The 13,843-nt window shown below is 38.5% G+C and overlaps 1 protein-coding gene across 2 annotated transcripts in view; it reads right to left on the bottom strand.

The window, feature by feature from the left end:
* LOC125237032 (neural/ectodermal development factor IMP-L2-like) overlaps positions 1-13,375 on the bottom strand; it is a 143,042-nt gene extending 129,667 nt beyond the window's left edge. For both annotated transcript variants that reach the window (XM_048143954.1, XM_048143957.1), the window contains exon 1: positions 13,014-13,375. The gene's annotated coding sequence lies outside the window, so the exon portion shown is untranslated. The remainder of the gene's footprint in view (positions 1-13,013) is intronic.
* Positions 13,376-13,843: the final 468 nt, after the last annotated feature.

Below are 13,843 nucleotides of genomic sequence, written 5' to 3'. Positions count from 1 at the left end.
TCGGGGGGCGAAGCCCCCGCATAAAAGAAAGATTAACGTAGTATTTAAAATAAGTTGGGTTAACGTTTTCTTGTGACATTTCAGAGCAAACAAAGGGGGCTCGGGGGCGAAGCCCCCATATAAAGAAAGATCAACGTTGTATTTAAAATAAGTTGGGTTAAGGTTTTCTTGTGACCTTTAAGAGCAAACAAAGGGGGGCTCGGGGGGCGAAGCCCCCCGCATGAAAGAAAGATCAACGTTGTATTTAAAATAAGTTGGGTTAAGGTTTTCTTGTGATGCATAGGTCGCAGACGTGCCGCTCACGAGCGGAACCTGCCACCCTAAAGACAGCCAGCGGGCGAGGGATGCATGAGAGCGCCCCCGCCCAATACGCTGGCTCTCGAGTTGGATAGTGCGACCCTTGTGTCCAGGAAGCGCTCCCACAGTGAGGACCGGTCGGCTCATCGCCTGACCTGCGAGGGATTCTGATCCAGGATGGCCGCTGTGGGGCCGCGAATGCACTTTACAGCTTCCCGGGACTCCGCACACAAAGCGGTGAGAGGACACCGTGGGGTTTAGTGGGTAGGGGGGACTCTTTACAGCCTCGAGCCCCACATAACCGACCGGGTCGCCCACCACCTCAGACCCGGCGGTATGCGTAAACGCATTCCCCACGAAAAAAAAAAACAAAAAAAAAAGTTTTCTTGTGATCCTTAAGTGTAAAGAAAAGGGGGCCTCGGGGACGAAGCCCCCCGCACGAAAGAAAGATCAACGTTGTATTTAAAATAAGTTGGGTAATGGTTTTCCTGTGACCCTTAAGAGCAAATAAAGGGGGTCTATCTTTTACGGATAACTTACTAGGTATAAACATTTTTATGATAATACCGTAATAAGAAGCCGCTGGTTATTATTAAGTAGCAATTAGCAATAAGTACACGTTAAGCCACAAATGGCATGTAAAATCCGCCTACTTGAAATAAATTTATGTATAAATGTTAAAAGTATTTCATTATTAATGACTAAAAAGTATAAAATAAATTAATAGTTTAAAAAACACTATAAAACACGCTTTTATAAATGCACGTAAAAGCCAAAAATAAATTATGGATCGTTCAAGTTGTCTCTATTTGTGAGCTGAAGTTTAAAAACTATGTGCTTTTAATTATAATATTTGATTGTAAAAGCGTGGGGCGCTGGAACAGGAAAGACTTTCTTGTAAACAAATACTAATCCGAACTTCCTGGCGAATGAAGTTGCATAAGAACATAACGTTTACATATGCCGCCTAAGGGTTACCAAAAAGAACCAAAGATATCTCGTCCACGAACAAGAACTCTGCATCCTGTCACTGTAGACACTTTCCCCTTTTGTACTTTGATTACCGGAAAAAAGCGGCGTTCTAAGTGTCGGTGACTGTCGACTCTCCTCGCTACTAGCGCATATTTTGTCTGAGTTCGACAAACTGGTACCTACTTTGAACACTGACTTTTAATTGATTTGACTGTTTAATGTAGAACCTACTAGTCATGCTGCAACTCCAGTTAGCGCGTCAATCTGTGTAACCTCCTTCCCGTAGCATAGCATAATTTGATTTATCAGCAAGTTATACAAAACTTCTTTCCTGTTCCAGCGCCCCACGCTTTTACAATCAAATATTATAATTAAAAGCACATAGTTTTTAAACTTCAGCTCACAAATAGAGACAACTTGAACGATCCATAATTTATTTTTGGCTTTTACGTGCATTTATAAAAGCGTGTTTTATAGTGTTTTTTAAACTATTAATTTATTTTGTATGGGCTTTGTCAGTCCAGCCGGCGTATTATGATTCCAATTTTATCAGTTATCCACGTGGATAAAGCATCCGGCACGCTTTGGCAAGTATGTCAGTGTGAGAGTGACAGTTGTCTTATCCACGTGGACAAGTGATAAAATTGTAAGCATGATACGCCGGCAGTATGAAATTAATCGTTTTTAGCAAGTGCGATAAAATTCGGTGTTTTATTCTGGGGCTAAATTAGTTTGCTAACGAGCGGTGCCATCAAATTTTCTCGATGTTCGAGTATCAATATTAGTACGGGCGTTCAAACAACAGCTTTGCCACTTTGTAAAATAAATAAAAACGTTCATTTTGTATCCATACTTTTGAAATTATAAATGGGATATTGTGTGTCTGTTTGTATGTCCATCTTTCACGGCAAAACAGAGAAATGAAAACGTGATTTTTTAAGAGGGGATAGTTGAAGGGATGGAGAGTGATATAGGCTACTCTTTGTCTCTTTCTAACCCTCCACTTCTCTACAATAGGGGGTGGAAGATTGAATGGAGCATTCCGCAATTTTCGAATTTAATGCGAACCCTACTCATAGTATTTTGTTCCTGTCGGTGAGTATGGCTGCCAGAGCTCAACGAGGGTGCGGTGAGCTGATGACGGAAGGATTTACGGAACTAACTTGTTCCGTCTATTGTCCTTTGAGTCGTCGGCAACCCAAACCCTCCTTAGAACTTGTGCACTCCTTTTTGCTGTGTACTTAACACAGCAAAAGGGAATATACAAGTTTTTAATGGGGTGGCAACGCGCATGTGACACTGTTTGAGTTGCAGGCGTCCATAAGTTACGGTGACCGCTTTACATCAGGCGGGCCGTATGCTTGTTTGCCACCGATGTCACTACATAGTATAAAATAAAGTCGCTTTCTCTGTCACTATGTCCCTATGTATGCTTAAATCTTTAAAACTACGCAACGGATTTTAATGCGTTTTTTTTTAATAGATAGAGTAATTCTAGAGGAAGGTTTACATGTAGGTATAGTACCCGTGCGAAGCCGGGGCGGGTCGCTAGTAGTATATAAAAAAAAAACGTAGTCGCGGGAAAAACCTAGTATAATAATAAAATAAAATTAACAATGGTTGTACTTTAATACAGTCTACCAAAGACACTCCAAGAATGTTCTTTACAGTCAATTATGATATCAATCTCAACATTGACAGGGTCATATCCATCCCAGACTTTTCCGTATGTTAGAATACCTAGAACTGCTTCATTTCCGAGTTTCGCGACGCGGAAGAAATTATATATCACTCAGATATAATATATATCCGTCGTTGTGTTGTATGTAACGTCCGTATGTTGTCAATAATGGATAAGATATAGGTACTTTACCTACTGTTCATTTCGAACTATACAGAGTGGGGCCTGTAACAAAGGCGAAGAATTGAACTGTAGGCTATTCTCCTTATACTGATCAACATTTGTTCAGTGACTTTTAAAAATTATGAAGTCTTTAAATTTTTAATTTTTCATACAAAATAAATATTAGCTTCAATGTACGCCATTATTGTTGTCATTGACGTTGTCTGTCACACTTTAGACTTAACAGAATTCGCAATACATTACCTCTTAGAAAAAACTTTCAAGGGTGATAAAAATCAAAATACAAGTTATTTTTAAAAGTCGCCGAACAAATGTTGATCAGTATAAGGAGAATAGCCTAGAGTTCAATTCTTCGCCTTTGTTACAGGCCCCACTCTGTATTATATAATTTAAGGTAATGCTACACGTGCACTAAAATTCGGCCTTGCAGTTACTCGGCCGTGACTGGCGACAAAAATCACGTCAAATAATCCTATCCTGTCCCTATCTAGTTATCGCCTGATCGTGATATTCTTATTGCGCGGGCGCCGGCAGCGAGTCGAACTAGTAAATCCAAGTTGAACATGAGCTCCGGCGGTTTGCTCCGTCCCTTTTATAAACTATATAGTCCTCCTCATCGTTTTCGATTACGGCGACCCTAAATAAGCCTTACGGACATTTCCTTGCGTGTGCTCTAATGTGGCTGGCCAGGCCGAACTTGCTTTTAAATACTCGCTGGCACGGGTGGCAACAAAGCTCGCCAGCGGAGTTATACGTGTACACGTAGGAGGGCTTAGGTCTCTCTTTTCGTAATTGGCGCTTTTCATGTAAGGTTTTGAGGCGGTTATCCTCAAATGCCTTAACACAGTTATAGATGGTAGTTCGCCAAGATGACCTTTTCCCAGCAAGCTCCTCCAAATACGCGCAATTGAACTTATGATAGCGACATAACAGGGACCTAATGGAGACTAGAGACATACGACCTACCACCAGACCTGACATAGAGGAGACGTAAGGCACGGTTTGTACGGTACGATTCATAGGTATGAGATTATGAGATAGAAATCGAATCGTTGGTCTCTAGCGTCCACACAATTTCGATCCTTCGTTGCGATATTCATGCTTACACGAGATTTTGTTGCGATGTCCGATATCGTATGCGATCAAGTAAATTGTTAACGATATTAATATACACTGTCGATCGGTCGATTCGATTAATTGCGAAGGATCGTACAGAATTACAGATATATTGTACCGTGAATGGGGGGCTTGGAGACTATCAGTAGAAGCAGGGGCGGCTCACTCCGCGATTCTATCGCCGCGCTACAAGTACATCCTGGCGGCCGCGAGTTCGCGGCCTATTCAGGGGTGGCGCGCGTTCTCACGGAATGAACGTTCGCACTTTCTATTGTTACTTTACGTCGCGAGGTTTTTGCAAGCGATGTCCGCGTGTGAAATGCTAATAATATTTAGTTCAATAGACATATTGAATAAAAATAAATACTATAGGACATTCTTACACAGATCTACTACTGATTAAGTCCCACGGAAAAGTTCAATAAGGCTTGTGATGTTAGAACTTGAACAAAAATATATAAAGAACCCAAGACTTGAATATAATAGTATAAGAACCCAAGACTTGAATATAATAGTATAACATTTTATGGGAGTATTAATTCGTTTGAATCCATTGGTAGCCCTATCACGGGACGCCGCGCACGTGCGGCTCGTTTCTTTGTAAGAATTTTGTAGGTATTTAAAAAGGCGGCATTTCGTGAACATCAAAGCAGTGGGCCTTCTGTTTGTACTTGTACTATTATATATTCTGTGGTAGAAGTTCTGAATTCTTTTGCTGGCTGGACTACGGAACTTTAGTGTTCGGAATGTCACCTAAGACGGAAGGCGGGCATTCCGTACAATAAGTGTTTCCCATCAAATGTATGTCACGAGGTGGTGTGATGCCCGACAGTTATAGTCTGTCTGTCTGTGGCATCATAGCTCCCGAATGGAAGAACCGTTTTAGGTTTAGTTTTTTTTGTTTGAAAGATGAATTAGTCGGAATTGTTTTTAGCCATGTTTCAGGAAAATCGGTCTACTATGGCGGGAGTTTTTCAAAATTTTAATTTTGTGGTTAGGTTATCGAATATTCCATATTCACGTGAAGTATAAGAACCGTTCCCAGTAATGTGTAATGTGTTATTTCATGTCTAGGTTAAGTTAGCTTAATTAATTTTTTTTTATTAAGCAGAAACGTCTGCTAACGATTCTAAACATTTTTATATTAAAGGAAAAAATGGAAAAATTTACGCTTCCGGCGGGACTTGAACCCGCACCATTTTTGCAATCCGTGCAATGCTCTTACATGGTGCGGGTTCAAGTCCCGCCGGAAGCGTAAATTTTTCCATTTTTTCCTTTAATATAAAAATGTTTAAGTTAGCTTAAGTTTTTTTTATGTGTAATTTTTAGCGTGTACTTTTTTTTATATGTTTATTGCAAATGTAATGTTCCCAGTTGGAAATTTCCACAATCGAGGTTGATGGAAGGTAGTCACTGCATGACTGCAACCGGAGTCAACGAACGGGCGGCCGACAATCAGTTCAAGGTCATTTGGCGATAGGCATAGCCAACGTCACTATCGCTTACGATTAGCAATCGCAACAATATTTCTATCTCTGACGGTCTAGCGTAGTTAGTGTGTCACTAACTGTGTCCAGCTAAGTGCACTGCAGAAGACCTTATAACTACCCCTTGAGGGTTGGAGGTCGCAAGATATTGGAAAAATATTATTTAGTTTAGAACTAAATGAGCATTTCTTTTTTTTTGCGACTTTTATGAAGTGTGATATTTTTGAAAAAAAATATGCTATTTCTACTCAGAATTACTAGCCTTTTCAATCCTAGTAGTTAAAAAAATTGTCCCATACGATTTTTTCTTATCTTGTTACCATTTTCCGTACATTTTGTATGGGGTAACAAAAGAGGAAAGTAACAAAAATGTATGGAAATTCTGGGACACTTTTTGTCTCCCAGTGAGATCGAAAGTACTCGTGATTCTGAGTACAATTGACCTAAAATTCCCTAAAACAATAAAAAAAAATTTATTGGCAAAAAAAAAATGCTCAAATAATATTAATTAGTTTTAAGTTGTACATAATATTGCATTTTGTTTTCATTGAGTTTAATAAGTTATTTAATTGTTGTATGAAAAAAAGAAATTTGTTTAGAACTTATGATCCCTTCACACGATAAGAAGAAGACTAACTAGGCTAGAGTGACCCTGGGTTCGAATCCCGTTAAGGGAATTTACTTGTGTGATGGGTACAGATATTTGTTCCTCTAAAAATATGTCAAAAATAAATTCTCAGTAAGATATGGATAGGATTGTATGTAAAAGTTAAGAATTCCATTACCCCCTTTCCTCCCGTTGGTGTGCTGCCCTCCTGTGGGATACGTATGGATTCCATTGTGGACAGAGTGGATGATGGGCTGGTCATCTGTCACCGCAATGTCACAGATATTTCTTTCTGCCCTTTAATTAAATTGCCAAGAGTGGTAGGTAATGAAACTTGCGCAATTCCATGTGCTCGGCCTAGCCCGTTTGAGAATATGTGTGAGTTTAGTATGTAGTATAATAGATATTATAGGACAACAAATAATAAATAAATAAATATTATAGGACATTCTTAAACACGGACGGTGAACTACGGTAAGCTCAAGAAGGCTTGTGTTGTGGGTACGATATATGTAATATACAAATACTTATATACATAAAAAACATCCATGACTCAGGAACTGTGGTTTAATAAATATAATAAAATAAAAAATACTGTGGTAAAATATCTGTGCTCATCACACAAATAAATGCCCTTAACGGGATTCGAACCCGGGACCGCGGCGTAGCAGGCAGGGTCACTACCGACTGCGCCAGACCGGTCGTCGATCTGTCATGGAAAGTCACATGATTTAAAGGAATAAAGTTACATAATAAATTGATCAAGCCTTATAAAGTTCTATAACCCCTGAATACTTAAATGTTCTTGTAAATTATATATCCAACAGTATTTGGTTTCCGCCGGATTCTTCAATAACTGTCAGTCATGTTTGCGATACTACGATAACGAAAGCGATTACGACGTTGGCTAGGCACCTTCTATGTTCAGCTGTAGATTTCTTAGAAATTTCACACCTAGTTATCACTGTCTGTCTTTTCATTCGCATATAAGTGCATTATGTGCATATTTCTTAGTAATTCTGAATTTGTAGATTGTCGGACTGATTCTAATTTTAAATACAAATACAAAATTATTTATTTTTCAGACTGTGGTACATAGATCACTGTCTATGTATACACATACAATTAGTCTCACTGTGTACTCACAATTTTATTGAGCATAGATTTACAACAAACTAAATTCCAAACATACGTCAAAAATAAGTTATTCTTTATTCTTTATTGTACTGCAGTCATGTTCATAATACATTTTCTGATATCATATTGTGATTATGATATATATAAAAGTTCATAAACTTTTGCATTTTCCCAATTGGCTGTCTCATTTCTATGCTCCATAGTAAGGGACCGTCCACACTCAAGAGATGCATGTCCGCCGACGCGGACCGGACGTCAGCGCCACGCCGCCTGCATGTAATTTAAAAAACCGGCCAAGAGCGTGTCGGGACACGCTCAGTGTAGGGTTCCGTAGTTTTTCGTATTTTTCTCAAAAACTACTGAACCTATCAAGTTCAAAACAATTTTCCTAGAAAGTCTTTACAAAGTTCTACTTTGGTGATTTTTTTCATATTTTTTAAACATATGGTTCAAAAGTTAGAGGGGGGGGAAGCACTTTTTTTTCCTTTAAGAGCAATTATTTCCGAAACTATTAATATTATAAAAAAATGATTTTAGTAAACCCTTATTCATTTTTAAATACCTATCCAACAATATATCACATGTTGGGGTTGGAATGAAAAAAAATATCAGCCCCCACTTTGCATGTAGGGGGGGTACCCTAATAAAACATTTTTTTCCATTTTTTATTTTTGCACTTTGTTGGCGTGATTGATATACATATTGGTACCAAATTTCAGCTTTCTAGTGCTAACGGTTACTGAGATTATCCGCGGACGGACGGACGGACGGACGGACGGACGGACGGACGGACGGACAGACATGGCGAAACTATAAGGGTTCCTAGTTGACTACGGAACCCTAAAAACGTCTCCTCAGTACATTTTGTATAGGGAGGACGCTCAAGGGACGGGCAATTGACGTCGCTTGGCGCGCCCCAGGCGACGCGTCGCTCGGCGTGCGCCGCGCCTTACGTCCTTCCTATACAAAATGTACTGAGGAGACGTTTTTTAAATTACATTCAGGCGGCGTGGGTGCTATAGTGTGGACGGTCTCTAAAAGTGGTTCATTATAACCTCAAAAGTCACTATGCAACGTTTAAACGGTCCTTTTTAGGGTTCCGTAGTCAACTAGGAACCCTTATAGTTTTGCCATGTCTGTCTGTCCGTCCGTCCGTCCGTCCGTCCGCGGATAATCTTAGTGACCGTTAGCACTAGAAAGCTGAAATTTGGTACCAATATGTATATTAATCACGCCGACAAAGTGCAAAAATAAAAAATGGAAAAAAATGTTTTATTAGGGTACCCCCCCTACATGTAAAGTGGGGGCTGATATTTTTTTTCATTCTAACCCCAACGTGTGATATATTGTTGGATAGGTATTAAAAAGTGAATAAGGGTTTACTAAGATCGTTTTTTGATAATATTAATATTTTCGGAAATAATCGCTCCTAAAGGAAAAAAAAGTGCGTCCCCCCCCTCTAACTTTTGAACCATATGTTTAAAAAATATGAAAAAATTCACAAAAGTAGAACTTTATAAAGACTTTCTAGGAAAATTGTTTTGAACTTGATAGGTTTAGTAGTTTTTGAGAAAAATACGGAAAACTACGGAACCCTACACTGAGCGTGGCCCGACACGCTCTTGGCCGGTTTTTTTAAATTACATTCAGGCGGCGTGGGTGCTATAGTTTGAACGGTCCCTAAAAGTGGTTCATTATAACCTCAAAAGTCACTATGCAAAGTTTAAACGGTCCTTTTTATTTCACCGTGTATGTACCTAATATGTTTTTGCCCGCCGCTTCGATCGCGTTAGAAAGAGACAAAGAGTAGCCTATGTCACTCTCCATCCCTTCAACTATTTCCACTTAAAATATCATGACAATTCGTCGCTCCGTTTTGCCGTGAAGGACGGACAAACAAAAGACACACACACTTTCCCATTTATAATATTTGTATGGATATTATAATGACGTAATTTGTACATTATAAATCGAAATAGGATGTCATATATTAAAGAAAAAATGACGGACATTACCAGTGGCGAAGGCCGGATTCGAACCGGTGTCTTTAGCAATCCGGGCTAACGCCATGAACCCCTAGGCCACCCCGTCACAGCGGAAGCCGTCGAAATTTCTCTTCTATATGCCATATTTGTAAGACTAGGCGTCTTTGACCAACTCTAAGGGCGAGCAGTAGGTGCTTGCACCTCCTATCATCATCCTCCTTGCGTTATCCCGGCATTTGCCACGGCTCATGGGAGCCTGGGGTCCGCTTTGACAACTAATCCCAAGATAGGCACTAGTTTTTACGAAAGCGACTGCCATCTGACCTTCCAACCCGAAGGGTAAACTAGATCTTATTGGAAGTAGTCCGGTTTCCTCACGATGTTTTTCTTCACCGAAAAGCGACTGGCAAATATCAAATGACATTTCGCACATAAACTTCGAAAAACTCATTGGTGCGAGCCGGGGTTCGGAAGTCCTCCGGAACGAAAGTCGCACGTACTTACCGCTAGGCTACCAGCGCTTCCACCCCACCCCCTATACATTACAATTAATTATAAGCAGTTATAAGTAATAATACTCGTGGCGTATACGAGTGGGGCCTGTAACAAAGGCGAAGAATTGAACTGTAGGCTATTCTCCTTATACTGATCAACATTTGTTCAGTGACTTTTAAAAATTATGAAGTCTTTAAATTTTTAATTTTTCATACAAAATAAATATTAGCTTCAATGTACGCCATTATTGTTGTCATTGACGTTGTCTGTCACACTTTAGACTTAACAGAATTCGCAATACATTACCTCTTAGAAAAAACTTTCAAGGGTGATAAAAATCAAAATACAAGTTATTTTTAAAAGTCGCCGAACAAAAATTGATCAGTATAAGGGGAATAGCCTAGAGTTCAATTCTTCGCCTTTGTTACAGGCCCCACTCTGTACATAGATTAGTTCTTTACATAATTAATATCTCTTGTAAATTCTAATTAAGTATGTAGATTAATAGATTATTCCATCCATCCTTCTGCCATCTGACCTTCCATCCCGAAGGGTAAACTAGATCTTATTGGAATTAGTCCGGTTTCCTCACGATGTTTTCCTTTACGGAAAAGCGACTGGCAAATATCAAATGACAAAACCACAATTTTTTTCTTTAAAAACTGTGAATGACGAGTACCAAGAATAAACTTTTTACAAATTCATCGATTCGTTCGCAAAAGGTGAAAATTCGGAATAACTCCGAAGGAACCATGTTAATGCACTTTTATATTCACTAATGCAATATACAAAAGGATGACAAACTTATACCTGCATTTATCTATGTTTACCCTTCGGGTTGGAAGGTCAGATGGCACTCGCTTTCGTAAAAACTAGTGCCTACGCCAAGTCTTGGGATTAGTTGTCAAAGCGGACGCCAGGCTCCCATGAGCCGTGGCAAACGCCGGCATAACGGAAGGAGGATGATGATGTATGTACAGTCAACCAAGAACCCTAGGCCACTATACAACCGTGTAGAACCTAACCACAAAATTAAAATTTTGAAAAAGCCCCGACCGCTACCTAGTGGACCGATTTTCATGAAACATGGCTAAGAACACTCCCGACTAACTCAGATTTCAGACAAAAAAAAACTAAACCTAAATCGGTTCATCCGTTCGGGAGCTACGATGCCACAGACAGACACACACACAGACAGGGAGACACGAAAGCGACTATCTTTTGTTCGTTTTCCCCTCACTAGCTCGGAAACACGTGTTTTGTCCTTTATAGAGATCGTTATCAAGGTGCACTTTTCGTGGCAAACGGTACGGTTGGCAAAAAAAACAAATACTTACATTTAAATATTCACTTTGTTCTTAACTACAAAATAAATACTTACCTTCTTAGGATTACACCTCTACGGTACAAAGCCTTTTCCGATGAACTATATATTTTTAAAACAATATAGGTACTAGGGTGGTCCTTATTTCATCGATGTTATATTTTTCTACGGGACACCCGCTTAATGTAAAATCTACCCCTAAAATCGAATGTAATTTTTTTGAATGCTGATTTTTTTTAAATTATTTATTCATATTTTAGGGGTTCTAAGACTTCTAAAGTAAGTTCTTCCAAATTTTGAAAAGTGCGGTAGCGACCCCTAAAATGTATTTAAAAATTCTGTAAACAAATTACATTGGTTTTAATACACCCTGAGTCTTTGCCCCACAACGAAAATAAAAAAATAAAAAAAAACATTTTGTATGGAGGGTCCAAATTTACAAAGTGCGGTAGCGACCTCTAAAATGTATTTAAAAATTCTGGATAAAAATTACATTGGTTTTTTAGGGGTAGATTTTACATTAAGCGGGTGTCCCGTAGAAAAATATAACATCGACGAAATAAGGACCACCCTAATAGGTACGTAAATGACATTAATTATGTCATAAAAATACATTACGCGAAGTGTAGACATATTATTTTAATCCAAATAATCAAATGCACTCTAGATAAGACTATCTAGAATAATTGTTATTCAAGTAGTTCCCAGTTCAAGTCTAAAGTAGTGCACGAAGCCAAATCTGTTGAACAAATTTTAGTTATTTATTCAATGTAATTTAGATAAATAACTAATATAATTATAAATATATGTATTTTTCATAATTTGTTAAGTATATAATGTTTTAAATACTTGTGTATTTGTTTTTTTGCCAACCATACTCTGCCACCAATACAGCACGCTGACAACGATCTTTAGACTCCTTTAATACCAGCGGGTAAAAACGCATTTTATCCATTAGTAGGTAAAGTAATTTGACCTTGAATAAAGTCAAATTAACTGCTTTAAAATTGATAAAAGTAGGTAAATCTAGTAATAAAGATGATTTACCACCTGTGGAATTACTGAAAGCAGTGATAAACGCATTTTTTGAGTTGTACTTTCCTCGCTATAGTGAGGGGAAAAGTTTTGTGTTACACTCGGGTGCAAATGTATTTTACTTCTCGTGTGTTAAAAAACTCGCAAGTTCAGGATTCTATTCTCGAACCACTCGCTTCGCTCGTGGTTCAACTATAGTATCCTTTCACTTGCTCGTTTTTCAATTCCACACTCGGCGTTAAAATACAACTTTGCCCCCTTCTATAACAAATAACTATTTATCGCCGATCCGCGAGTTCGATAGGACTAATGCCTTCATAAGGTTTTAATCGTTTGCCCTACTATCATTCTTCAATATTAGCGCGGCAGTGACAGTTGCTTCTTTTGCTACAGATTGTAAAGGACTAGCACGTTGGCTACGAACCCGATAATTAAAAATTCAGAATTAAATTGGAATTATTTTGTTTCTGTCATGCGTCTCGCTTGCTCCGATACATAAGGCACGATAAGCAAATGACATGGTTTCAATATTATTTTAATGCATGTGAATGTTCGAATAGATCTGTTCTGCTAAAGACGTAGAAATAGCTACAACCATTATTGTGTACGATACCTATAGTTATTTCTAATCTTAATCTATTATACAAATAATACATGCGCAATAAAATATGCGGAATATCATAAGGTCACTCACCTATATAAACTTCTAGAAACCGGAACGAACTCGTATCAAAAACCAACTACTTTATAGCGAAATACAAAAAATACTGTGTCCTCTGAAAAACATTTATCATCTTGTTCATAAATACACACACATCGACACCCGTCACTTCTAAATTCGAAGTTTCTTTAAAAGTTTGAAAACGGAACGCGCAGGTTCGATTTATGAAAACGGAACGCGCCAAAGACAGTTCTGCGCCGCGAGTTTGAAATTGAAAATCGAACGCGCCAAAAGTCTGCCGCAAGTTTGAAATTCAAAAATGGAACGCGCGTAAAACAGTGATGCGCCGAATGTTTATCGATATCGTAGTTTTTCGCGACACGTCGTTTTGTTGCGAGTGCGCGGTGGGAAATGAGTCGATATCAGTTGAGGTGACGTTGAGGTGGTTATGTCAAGATTGCCGGTTAGTGCTGTATGTGCGAATTATCGATTGCATAATTTTTTTACAAAAAAAAAATATTTGAGATTTTATAATTATTTATAAATTATACCGAAATAAGTATCTTTAATTAAAACGATCATACTTTGAAATTTGTATTATGGGACCAACTTTGAAGTAGCAAAAAATCTGTCCCACTTCCATATAGTAAACGCTGAAGTATGACCTACACTATTTGTAAGTGCGATAGGGACGACCTGGTATTTTATCGTCTATCGCGCGACCATGCTTCCCATGCTAATCTATTTGTTTAGCTTGTAAATTAATGCAAATACCTAAATAAACAGGTTTTACAATAGGTACAATAAACTTAAATCTTACACTTAAAAAGGAAACTTAGATCTTACATTTATAAATATTGCCA

Source organism: Leguminivora glycinivorella, chromosome 20 (genome assembly GCF_023078275.1).
Source record: "Leguminivora glycinivorella isolate SPB_JAAS2020 chromosome 20, LegGlyc_1.1, whole genome shotgun sequence".
In the NCBI taxonomy this organism is placed as follows: domain Eukaryota; kingdom Metazoa; phylum Arthropoda; class Insecta; order Lepidoptera; family Tortricidae; genus Leguminivora; species Leguminivora glycinivorella.
Note: the sequence above shows the minus strand (reverse complement) of the source record. Positions and strands in the feature narration are given on the sequence as shown.